Source organism: Periplaneta americana, chromosome 3 (genome assembly GCF_040183065.1).
Source record: "Periplaneta americana isolate PAMFEO1 chromosome 3, P.americana_PAMFEO1_priV1, whole genome shotgun sequence".
Lineage (NCBI taxonomy): Eukaryota > Metazoa > Arthropoda > Insecta > Blattodea > Blattidae > Periplaneta > Periplaneta americana.
This window is the reverse complement of record NC_091119.1, coordinates 172,485,356-172,498,547: the sequence shown is the minus strand read 5'-3', so window position 1 is coordinate 172,498,547 and position 13,192 is coordinate 172,485,356. Positions and strand designations below refer to the sequence as shown.

The window sequence follows — 13,192 nt, the reverse complement described above, 5'->3', positions numbered from 1 at the left end:
AGCTCGCTATCCTCACCCAGAACTTAGCCCAAGAAATGAACAGTTTGATCTGAAAGATTAGAACGTCGCTAAATTAAAAGGCATCATGTACAGCTTTTTACCGTGTAATCAATATAATCAGACTTCATGGACGACTTTCCTTTAAACATTAGTAGTACAAGTACTAATACAGCAGTAATATAAGCCATTGTAACAGAAGCAGTAGCGACAGTAAGGCATTGAGTCCACAGAGTTACATGGGAGGGACGAAGGATGAACTTTCTATTCTCTACAATTTTTGTTAGAGACTTCATATCTTGTACACTTCATCCCCTTTCTGCACGTATTCTTGAATACCGACCATGCTACGTCGGATAAGGTGACGGCAAAATGACATTTTGGAGAGACAATCCACGGATTCGACATGAGATTGTCTGATACTACCGTACAGTTGGGGAAAAGCTAAGAAAGAACACAACCACGTGTCCAGGCAGGACTGGAACTACACCCGATCGTAACATTCGTTAACCCAATTCACGCCAGTGGCCAGTAATAAGTAACAATAGTAATAGTAACGTATCAGTACGAACACTTGTAGTGTTTAATAAACACTAACAGTAGTAAGAGCACAAATTAATCAGTAGAATTAATCATGAACAGTAGTCGCTTTAGCTACGTACTAATCATGTCACCACAGCGAAGTTTGAAGCCTCTATCAGTGTCTCAGACATATGACAAAACACAGCCATAATGAAAGCGACTGCAAACGAGAACTACGATTTCCAATCTATATCCAATATCGTAACACGCCTTTAAATTTAAAGTAATCGCCAATGGACATGTTTTGAAGGGACACCGCAATCATCTTAATAACGACAAGTTCAACGTTCCGCATATTCACTGCAATAAAGTGGTTCGAAGAAAGTCTGCTACCAATACCAGTATACTTGCTTGATACATTCGTCAATCGAATGCAGCGACTCTATCAACCCAGCGCCGCTACAACCGCTGTAACATTTCAATTGTGCTTTGCGGGATTGTGAAATTAACACAACCCTCATAATTACATAAACATATACCCGGTCTGCAGTCCACTGCATTTCACAAACGCGTGTTACGAGATTAAAAATGGTTTATCAACATATATTCAAAATTCAAATTGGATACCTCGGCCAGTAATACAACTACGCCACAAAAAATCAAAATAATTGCATATATTCGCCTGTAGCGTAGTTGCTAACGGCAGTGACAAGTCATAATTACGGAATGCCAAAACCAGAGAGTCGATTTCCCTTTTACTATGGTTCCCAACCGAAAATCCCAACCTTCATCATTTACAGCATTACAGCAGCCTGTAGATCGAATGGAAAATAATGGAAAACTTCTCCCTTTTTTAATAATTTCGAGGGAAAAATTGTTCCGGGGCGGGTATCGAACCCGGGACCTTCGGTTGAACGTACCAACGCTCTACCAACTGAGCTACCAGGGAACTCTACCAGACATCGATCCAATTTTTTCCCTCTATATCCACAGACCTCAAAGTGGGCTGACAACCGTCAAGCAACCAACATTGAGTGCACACTAACTCTGTGTAACTTAAATTGTGGTTTTCTGTTAACAAACAGTGACGTGTATTATGCAAATGAAGCTTTCAAGTATAACTCCCTGTAAAGTTGATTTGAATAATTTGGAGGGAAAAATTGTTCCGGGGCCGGGCCGGACATCGAACCCGGAACCTTTGGTTAAACTTACCAACGCTCTACCAACTGAGCTACCCAGGAACTCTACCAGACACCGATCAATTTTTTCCCTCTATATTCACAGACTTCAAAGTGGGCTGACAACCGTCAAGCAGCCAACATTGAGTGCACATTAACTCCTACTTACTTACTTACTGGCTTTTAAGGAACCCGGAGGTTCATTGCCGCCCTCACATAAGCCCGCCATTGGTCCCTATCCTGAGCAAGATTAATCCATTCTCTATCATCATATCCCACCTCCCACAAATCCATTTTAATATTATCTTCCCATATACGTCTCGGCCTCCCTAAAGGTCTTTTTCCCTCTGGCCTCCCAACTAACACACTATATGCATTTCTGGATTCGCCCATACGTGCTACATGCCCTGCCTATCTCATACGTTTGGATTTAATGTTCCTAATTATGTCAGGTGAAGAATAAATGCGTGCAGTTCTGTGTTGTGTAACTCTTAACTATGTGTGACTTAAATTGTGGTTTTCTGTTAACGAACAGTGACATGTATTATGCAAATCACAATCATTCAATTATTCAAATCAACTTTACAGGGAGTTATACCTGAAATCTTCATTTGTTCTCCCTTTTATTTATGAAAGGAGCTGGAAACTTGCCGACATCGTGTGCAACTTAATATTTTTTTTTTTTTTTTTTTTTTACCTAATGGCGGGTACTTGACTTTTCGTCACTGACCCATATCAAGCTAGTTCTGTAGACCAATTTACTGAGAATCGTTACCCAGGGTGTGCCATAGGAGGCTGGTCTACGCTACACCCGCGATCGTAGGAAGTTCGTACCAAAACAGTAGATTTTAGTTGAGTACAGCGAGGAGAATAGATGTCCCGCTCGCTACAGACGATACGCAGTTCATAAACAACGCACAGCCTATTATCATCCTGTGGAGCTGTGTAAGTCGTGAATAATTTGAAAAATATTGTTAATTTATATTAATATTTTAGGTTATGAACACAGATATCAGATACAGACTTCAATACCAAAGTTAAAAATATTACACAACTGATTTATGACCATTTAGAATTTCTTAAAGCCTGATAAATACTTTCCTTAGTTGTCATCAGACATGTTCAAAAACCCTTTCGCATAGTACCGAAGCACTTGACAATTGAAGACTGGATATAAAAAAGTCTGTAAGTGTCAAAGAGACAAACCGTAGAAAACAGAGCTTTCTTCTGAGACTAGTAATATCCTAGATCAGCGTTTCTCAAACTATGGTCCGCGGACCACCTGTGGTCCTCGAGGTCTGGCCCTTGTGGTCCTTCAAAAAAGACAGAAAAAAAATAAAATTCAAACGAAGTGCGTATCTCACTATAGCTTAAAATCTCAGGGTTTGGAAATGATACATGGCAATCGAATTTCACTTTTTCTCCTAGTACCGACATTTTATGAAATTATTACCCTATCCGTCTATCGACTTCCCACTCTACTATCAGCAACAAAAGAGGGATTTCAAGCACTATACACGTGGTGTTTCTGGACATCTCTCCCCTGCACACCTGGCGTCGCGCCTGTAACCCAGCCCGGGACCACCCGAATTCATAACAGAGGACCAAAGTACCGAACCTTAATTCAATTTTAAAATATAAGTATACTGGTATTAAAATATGCTACGAAAATTATAAATTTGCTTTCGAAGGGAACAAGAGCAAGGTGTTCCGCGGAACTGTTCTGACTTTAAAAAGTGGTCCCCACTTGAAAAAAGTTTGAGAAACGCTGTCCTAGGTCATACATACCCTGATTGCTCGGCGTTATAGGGTTTCGGTCTTACTAATAAAAACTCTATATACAGACGTTTAATTGTCTTATACGTATACAATGAGTAGCTCGTTTATAAGTCATGTGTAAATTCCTTACTAATAATCACTACATACGTCGTGTATAACAGTATAACTGTTACACAGCTACGTCATAGTTTCGTCATTACTTCGTTACGAAAGGTAATAGAATATCTGAGGTTCTCTATTGCATCCGGTAGAGTGCTCTAGTGTGGCGTGTTAAATATCGATAGTACAACTGGCTCTAATCGATTATCACACTACATTTTGGTCAAAGAATACAAGCTACAGCAATATTATTCTAATAATTCTATGATCTTTGGTTTGTTCTTCTGTGGTTATAAGGTAACCATCATCATAAAATGACAGTCGATACGAACAGCTGTTAGAGGGGCAGCCATTTTTTCCCTATATACAACGCTTAAACAAGGGGTTTCGTGTATATAACTACTGCAAAGCAATTCCCATTGTATAGTTACAGGCTGTTTATACGTCCATAGCTTTATTCACGATTTATTAGTAACGTTTTCTGTCTCAACTCTGCATAAGTCTCGTATAAAAACTATACACGGTTTATTAGTAAGACTGTTTGACGATAACTTTTGTCAGGTTTACTATGCTGCCATCTAGTTGTTACATAAGGAGTCACGTCATAACTCCCATTGAACCCGGCGCTTATTCCGTCGGATCCCGGCCATTTAGTCACTCGTAAGAGTGCAACTCTGCACATTGTATCACTGTCACACATCTGTGACGCAGTACGTGAGGACTGGCCACTAGAGGGAACCTAAGAGGTGCAACTTAAACTGACAGGATTCTGTCCGGCATCGGAATGGGAATCCGGGGTGGCTTAGTGGATAGAGCGTCAGAACATAGAGCTGAAAACCCGGTGGCGGAGAGAATTTTTCTCCGTTCCACTCATTCTTCATCATATGATGACGCAGAATTTCTGCATGGAAATATATGTACTTCGGTACATCGTAATATACGAAACTATTAAGGTTGGGAACGTATGCTCCGTTATAATGACGTGTATCCACAGAAAAACTGACAATGAAATGATCATGTAAACCCTTCAACCAGCGTTCAATGTTAATTTAAGCACAAATAACAGAAAGTCAATGTTCAATATAATTATATTACACACACACACACACACACACACACATAAATGCAAGTCACAGAAAGGCTTATCGCAATTTAATTTCTTTCGTTTAACTTCTAACTTACCTCACGCCAAAATGCTATAGAATTTCACGAGAAACGTTCGAGAGAAAATATTCCCTCGTAAAAGGAGGACGGTAGACACACTTAAGTATAACAGAACTGTGCAATGAAGGATTTAAGCGTAATTATTCTGGTGTAACGTCTAAGCTGTAAATCATGGGAATTGCTTGCAGATTACTTTAAGAAGCAGATCCTGTGCATTATAATAAGCAGGAAACTTCTAACTATGCAACCGGAATTTATTCACGCTAATAACTCTGTTTCCAGTTACAATTACCACTAGCTCATACGACTATCAACACTTCAAAAAAAAAAAAAAAATTCACTCCCTTCATAAGAAAAGCATAATTAGCTCTAATGGACGGACGAAATGTAATCGAACGTATTAACGCAAGAAATGTAAACGCAAATCTAGCTTTCAGGAAAGCTTCCTGTGAAGCAGACATGGATAATTTCAAGGGAACCTTTGGCTGAACGCACCAACGCTCTGGAACAATTTTTCCCTTGAAATTAAAGTCTCCTTCACAGGCAGCTTTACCTGAAAGCTAGATTTGCATAATAATATGTACGTTACTGTAGGTATCTTAACAGAAAACCAAAGTTTTCAAGTCACACAGAGATTGTGTGCACTCGATGTGGGTTTCTGGCGTCTTGTCTGCCCACTCGAGGTTTGTAGATATAAAGGGAAAAATTGAGGCGGTGTCGGGTTAAGTTCCTGGGTAGCTCAGTCGGTAAAGCGTTCGTGCGTTCAGCTAAAGGTCCCGGGATCGATACTAGGCCCCGGAACAACTTTTAGCTTGAAATTATTGAAGTGTAAGCGTATTAATGGACAAATATAAGCAAATTAATGGAACAGAAACGGAGTATCTGAATCGCATAAGACACTTGAAAGCACTATGCCACTCAAGCACAAGACTACTGGTAGTTACTGATTTTATGAGCTGAAACTGAAAGGCATGATCAGGTACAAAGAATAAATGGAACGGCCAGCTTCTACATTCCTGCGATCTCATCGTTTTCGCTAAAAGTTACTGAAAGAGAGTGAAGTATTCCACTTATCGTTCTCTACTGATTTAAGGATCTATTGTATTGTCTTGACAACGATTTTCTGGAAGAAAAAAAACCTACAGTTTCTCTCACTTAGAATACGGCACTAAAATAAGTAAATGCATTTGTTAACCATTCCCAGTTGCAAGTGTGATACCTACATGAGATTATAAATGATTACAATAATAAATTTTAAAAGCCATTAACTTTGGACCATTAGCATATACACAGTATAATAGTTATTAGTCACAACATCATGAATAAAAAAGAACATATTCCTAAAAAACGTGGTTTCCAAACTTTACAAAGGAGTGCTCCTTCTCAACTCGGTAAAACTTTTACATCAGACGCCCACGCAAAGATGCCTCTACTAGCACGGTAAAGTTTTCTTTGCACTTTCCTCCTCACTTCCCTTGCCGTAATTCAGTCCAATATTTATATTCTTTATTATAATGTATCCGGGAAGATAACAGGCCTACGTGAATATTTTCAGATACACCTCAAAATGAAAATTTATGCTTTGTCGGGAACAAGGGCTTGTTTCCTTAGGCTTATAGTGTAATAGTGAAATACTTGTAGTTCAAAATACAAATGAACTACAAATGAGCCGAGTTATGGACAGAATCAAGAATAGGAGTAGCTTCCAAACACAGTTTAGAATATGCACAATATGAGAGTAAGTGAAGTGAAGTGAAAATGACTAAGTCAACGAGAGGCCTTGTGAGAACGAGTAATGTGGGGAAGTGTGGATGTGCAAATGAATTTATGTGAGATAAGTGCGCGAATGAATACGATGGATCGTGTGTCCGAAATGCATAAGGCTGAGTGCAAGTAGTGAATGTGTGGGACTGAGAGTGTGTTAATGACTTAATGTGAATGAGTAAAATTGAATAAGTATGTGCATAGAAGAGTGAAACTGAGGAAATATATGAGCAATAGCGTGAAACTGAGATGAGAAAAAGAGTGAAACTCAGAAAATATACGAGGAAAGGAGCGAAACTGAGGAAATATATAAGTAAAATAGTGAAAATGAGAAAATATGAGGAAAAGAACGAAACTGAGAAAATACATTAGCAAAAGAGTGAAACTGCGGAAATATGTGAGGAAAAGTGTGAAATTGTGGTATACGTGAGTGAAGGCGTGAATGCGAAGGATTGGGAGTGCAAATTAGTAAATACGTAAGTGTGCAAACTATACTTCGTTCCATCATGTCTTACAGGAGATGTAAACATTGCCGGCAGAGGATCTGCTCAACCAATGGCAGAGGAATCATTCCACGCTTGACTTGAAGTTGCGCGGTCAGAAGTGTTCTACCTCCGCCCAAGTCAAGCGTGGAATGATTCCTCCGACATTGGTTGAATAGTAACAAAATTATACTTTTCTCCTCCTCTCCCGGCAATGCTTACATCTCCTATCACATTATGGAACGAAGTATAGTGAATAAATGAGGCTGTGAGTGCGAATAATGAGTGTGTGGGATTATAAATGTGAGGACAAGTCAAGGTGAGGGAGTGAGAGATAGGAAATGAGTGGAAGGATTATGAGCGTGAGAATATGTGAAGGTGAGGCAATGAGAGGAAATGAGTGGAAGGGTTATGAGCGTGAAAATAAGTGAAGGCGAGGGAATTAGTGGAATTGTAAGCCTGAGAATGCGAATAATGAATGTGTGGGATTGTGAGCGTGAAGGTGAGGGAATGAGTTAGGAAATGAGTGAATTGTAACGCTGTGAGTGTCCGAATAATGAATATGTTGGATTATGAACGTGAGAATAAGTGAAGGTTAGGGAATGAGTGGAATTGTAAGACCGTTGAGTGTGGGAATAATAAATGTGTGGGATTACGAGCGTCAGAATAAGTGAAGGTGAGGGAATGAGAGTTAAGAAATGAATGGAAGGATTAAATGTTATGTTTTATTTAACGACGCTCGCAACTGCAGAGGTTATATCAGCGTCGCCGGATGTGCCGGAATTTTGTCCCGCAGGAGTTCTTTTACATGCCAGTAAATCTACTGACATGAGCCTGTCGCATTTAAGCACAATTAAATGCCATAGACCTGGCCCGGGATCGAACCCGCAGCCTTGGGCATAGAAGGCCAGCCGGAAGGATTATGAACGTGAGAATAAGTGAAGGTGAGAGAATGAGTTAGGGAAGGAGTGGAATTGTAAGACCGTGAGTGTGGGATTATGAGCGTGAGAATAAGAAAAGTTGAGGGAATGATTGTTAGAAAATGAGTGGCAGGGTTATGAGCGTGAGAATAAGTGAAGGTGAGGGAATGAGAGTTAGGGAATGAGTGGAATTGTAAGGCTGAGTGTGCGAATAATGAATGTATGTGATTATGAACGTGAGAATAAGTGAAGATGAGAGAATTAGTTAGGAAATGAGTGAACTGCAACACTGCGAGTGTGCGAATAATGTGTGAAGTTCTGAGAGTACGAATAAGTGAAGACGAGGAGTGTGAGAATGTGAATGAGTGAAGTTGAAGGAGTGAAAGTTTGAGAATGAATGAATTGTAAGGCTGTGACTGCAAATAATGAATGTTTGGGGTTCAGAGAGTGTGCATGAGTAAAAGTAAGGGAATGGAAAAAAGGTGAAGTGACAGTTTGGGAGCGAGTGAATTGTAAAGCTGTCAGTGTACGAATAATGTGTGTGTATATGTGTGGTTCTGAGAGTGACTGATTGACTGAATGTCAGGAGAGACATGGGCGAATGTGAAGAAGCGTGTGTAGGAGTGTAAGGAAGCGAATGAGTGAATGTGATAGCTTGAGTGGAAAAATGAATGTGAGTTTGTCTGAACGAGGGAATGTGAATGTCCAAAGAGACAATGTGAGGCTCTGTGTGTCCCAACAGTGAATGTGTCGGACTATAAGTGTACGAAAAAAATAAATGAGGTAGTCTAAGCAGCGAGTGGGGCAACGCACGAAAGGAAAGAAGGAACGGCAAGCCAACGGATATAATTGACAATATGAAGCACATTCCAAAACATTTTCGCTTCTGTGATGTCACCGAAGACCAATTATCTTATTAACCACCTGAAAATGTTAACTACATAGTCAAATTGCTTACAATTGAGATTACATCTGTATAATATGGAATACGTAGTCTTTTTACAACGTGAAATAATTGTCACTTTAAGGGTATATGTACGTGAACGACAATAAATATTATCAGAAAATGCAGGATCTAAATTTCTCACAATGAACTCACAATTCGATCAAAATTACAAGGTACCACAACAAGACTTATTAGAACTTAAATATCTGATAAAAGTATAAAAAAAATTTTGCAGTTTCATCATTTGGTAACCATAACATTGTTATGGTCTCTCTGACATCTTTAATATTTTTCCTGCATGTAACAAACACTTATTTCTGAAAAGTAGACTACTCTCAGACATGTAGAGTTGTATATTTTAATACAATTAATTGTTTATTTTCCTATATAAAATATATTAAAATTTACATAATGTTTTGCAACCTAATTTTTCTGTTTTCAAAGAAATGGGCATTATTGTAGTCTACCTTTTGCATAAATGCATGTTAAATCAGTGTACAAAATTTCAGAATCCTATTTCTAATGGTTGTGGAGTTATGAAATAATATGTGTGGAAAATTTAATTTAAAGTAAAAAGCAAATTCTTAAAAATATTATTAGTAACCTTTTTTATACTTTTATCAGATATTAAAGTTCTAATAAGTCTTGTTGTTGTACCTTGTAATTTCTGTTCAATTGTGAGTTTATTTCCTCATAAATTTTAGAAATTTAGGGCCTGCATTTTCTGATAATATTTGTGGTAGTTCACGTACATATACCCTTAATGACAATTTTCAAAATTCGAACACAAACTCGCGCTTTCCAACAAAACCGGTATTCGAAATAGAAGTTCCTAAGATTAAGTTGAATACAAAGAATCATCTGTCACACAGAACAGCATTATATATGAATTTATTCCATAAACTATGCAGGAGATGTAGGCTATTCGCATGAGGTACTGTTACACATGTTGCCTTATAAAATACCAAGCCGATTCGTGCATTATGCATGCATTTATTTCATAAACTATACGGTGAGGATAAACTCCCATGAGATATTACATGTGTAGCCTTGGATCACACAGTGAAGCAATGCCCAACACTACCGGCAGGCCCACATAATTTATGGCCAATTTAACACTGAAGATTGCTCGCATTAACTTTCACTCACAGATGTGTAATCCTCCACTGTCCTTCTGGGACCATGGGAACCGTTGAAAAACCGTTCCCAATAAAGTAGTTCACACGTACCTGCAAGAAAAAGAAAGAAAGATTGAGAATCACATGACCAGATTAAAAGCGTCCACTCGTGTAGCTGGCAGACACTATTGTGTGGACATGACGCTTCAATACTTCAACACAGTCACAGCACTAGTCTAATTTTATTAAGGCAATGCAAAAGTGGCATCAAGCAAATCACAAATGCGACAATTCTATTAAATTCGAAGTAACATGCTTAAAATAACTGTCCTGCACGCATTTTTGTTTCGTGTATGCAGTGAATTTTATACAAATTTCTATGATATAACACTTCGTACATTGCAATGGCGTTAATATTAAATTTGTAACATTTTTCTTTATAGATTTTTCCTGTGAAATATACAGTGAAATGATTTTATTTACATAACTGAGTCCCCATGTTAAATTCCTATGTATAGTAAAATGTGTTACACATAGTACAAAAGAATGAAATTCTCAATCACTTTGATAAAGGCGTAAGTATTTTTAAGACATGCATAGCAATTTTGTGACTTCATATTCAATATATAACATTAAAACACTAAAATACAAGTCAAAACATATCGTCGGTTTCTTGGTAAAAGTGACCTAGACCAAAATTGAAAATTGTTGGGAAAAGGCATTTAAAGGTTTAATGATACCTCCAAAGATAACTGTTCTTCTTTAGATGTTAGTAACAAGTTATTTTGAAGGTAAATGTGCTATATTATTAGTTTTTAATATATAATTATGTCTCAAATTTTCATAAAGGTTGGATGCCTTGGAATGTGACTTGGTCACTTTTACCAAGAAACCGACGATATCATCTCTTTAACAACCATGACCCTAACTCTTACTATTGTTTCGGCAGCAACAAAAAAGAAAAGAAAATAGAAACAAAAACTTGTGCTGAATAGATTACATTTTTTCTTCTACATACGGCAACTTTCCCCGACTTTCTTGGGCGATTTCTTCAGTTTGATTCTGATATTAAGAGAATGGGTATGTGTTTAGTAGTTTTGAATTTTCAAGATGTATTATTATTATTATTATTATTATTATTATTATTTGTTCTGTATGGTTGTGAACCTTGGGCTCTCACTTTGAGAGAGGAACAGAGGTTAAGGGTGTTTGAGAATAAGGTGCTTAGGAAAATATTTGTAGCTAAGAGGGATGAAGTTACAGGAAAATGGAAAAAGTTACACAACGCAGACCTGCACGCATTGTATTCTTCACCCGGCATAATTAGGAACATTAAAATCAGACATTTGATGGGCAGGGCATGTAGCACGTACGGGCGAATCCAGAAATGCATATGTTAGATGGAAGACCGAAGGGAAAAAGTCCTTTGGGGAGGCCGAGACGTAGATGGAAGGAGCATATTAAAATGGATTTGAGAGAGATGGGATGATTGCAGAGATGGATTAATCTTGCTCAGGATAGGGACCGATGGCGGGCTTATGTGAGGGCAGCAATGAACCTCCGGGTTCCATAAAAGCCGTAAGTAAGTATTATTATGTTCCCCAATTTATGAAAGTTCTTCGATGTGGAATTAACAAAAAATGTCATCTAATTGTTTTTTAAAAGTTCGATTCTGAAGTCAAATTTGCAGCTCGTAAAAATGTTTTACTACGCTATAATAAGATTTATCGCCTCCTTACCATCTTATCGAAAACAGTACATTAGCAGTACGGACACAAAACACTGACAGTCAAATTAAAGGTTACATCACCATAATATCCTGAGCCGTGTTACCATCTCCGTAGAATTGACGTTATGTTGTTCAAGTGAAAAATATTGTTACGATTCTCCTTTTGAGGAATGAAATTTGCAGTTATAAAAAGAATGGGAAAACACCGAACTTACAGAATTCACAAATGCAAACATGGGAGTATTTACGGTGCTGTATCAACCGATGCCACGGCTACTCAAATCCTCCAGAGCCTTGATCTGATCAGCGGCGTACTAGACTCTACTCTATACATTCTAAATAATAGACTTCTTGCTTTCCGCATCGTCTAGTCGCAATCAATCTTGTTGAAAATGTATTCGCTACATCTTCCAGAGGATTCCTTGATACATTATCAGCCCATCGGAGCAGAGGCGATGTAATTCAACACAGGGAGATTTATTCTCCTACGTTGGTCTACGCGGAAAATCTTGATGAGCGAGAGAGACAGAAGGTTTCTTCTTCCCTACACCGTAAAGGCACCCAATTTTCATGACAGCATGTAAATCAAAATAAACCCAAACCAATATCCTCAGCATGTGTCGCTCTTGCATTAAAATTAACCCCGCGCAACATAACGGTGGTGCCATCTAGTCGAGACAGGTGGGTGTTCGAGTAAGGGTAAACTAACCTTTGAACCCCTAAACCCTACCTTCTCCCAACTATAGCTCTTCTACCCCTCATTTATTCCCACACGTCCCATCCATTATTCCGGCAGAGTTGAGAGTCTGCAGAAGCTTAAAGAACAGGGAAAACAATCCGGAGAGAAAGAGAGAAGGTGATGCCGGGAGTAGCTGTACCAAATAGTCCTAAGAGACTGGAAAAGAAGTCAAGAATAGCGAAAGTTGGTTTTCCAAATCATATCCACAACGGTCCAATTTGTGCGGTCGTTTGCACAAATGTGTGCCAAAGAGCTGATTTATAAAATAAAAAGAAAGCAACGCCTCAGCCATCTCGCTCTGCAAGAAAAGTTATTTTATTCCATTACATTTTACGCTGACCCAATTCAGTATGAACGATTACTCCACAAAACAAGAACCCTATCCTGCTATAGTTAGATGTCAATACGCCGATATTAGAAATCGTATTTTTAATATATCAAATACGAAGAAGTCCACATTCAGATAGCAATCAACTCGGACATAAACTCCACAATCACAGAGGCTGAAATAAATTTCTGAAATGCAGTGAAAACATAAAATAGCCCCATTTCATTTTATTAAAGCAGAAACGCACATTTTGTACGGATACTAACAGTGACATGAAACCAGCTCAAAAACAATTATCCAGGAAGTACGATTACACGAGAATTAGAAAGAACATTCTTAGCGCGGGCTTCCGGTAGATGATCAGCGAACTAATGTTTTTCGTATTCATAAACCAGTGTTAGCGATAGATAGATAGATAGATAGATAG

General features: G+C 38.4%; 1 protein-coding gene and 1 long non-coding RNA gene across 4 annotated transcripts in view; both read right to left on the bottom strand.

Moving 5' to 3' along the window:
- LOC138697163 (uncharacterized) overlaps window positions 1–10,171 on the bottom strand; it is a 211,977-nt gene extending 201,806 nt beyond the window's left edge. The window contains exon 1 of the long non-coding RNA XR_011331545.1: window positions 10,001–10,171. This is a non-coding gene — a long non-coding RNA (uncharacterized lncRNA). The remainder of the gene's footprint in view (window positions 1–10,000) is intronic.
- LOC138696838 (KH domain-containing, RNA-binding, signal transduction-associated protein 2-like) overlaps window positions 1–13,192 on the bottom strand; it is a 638,287-nt gene that overhangs the window by 475,341 nt on the left and 149,754 nt on the right. The window lies entirely within an intron of this gene.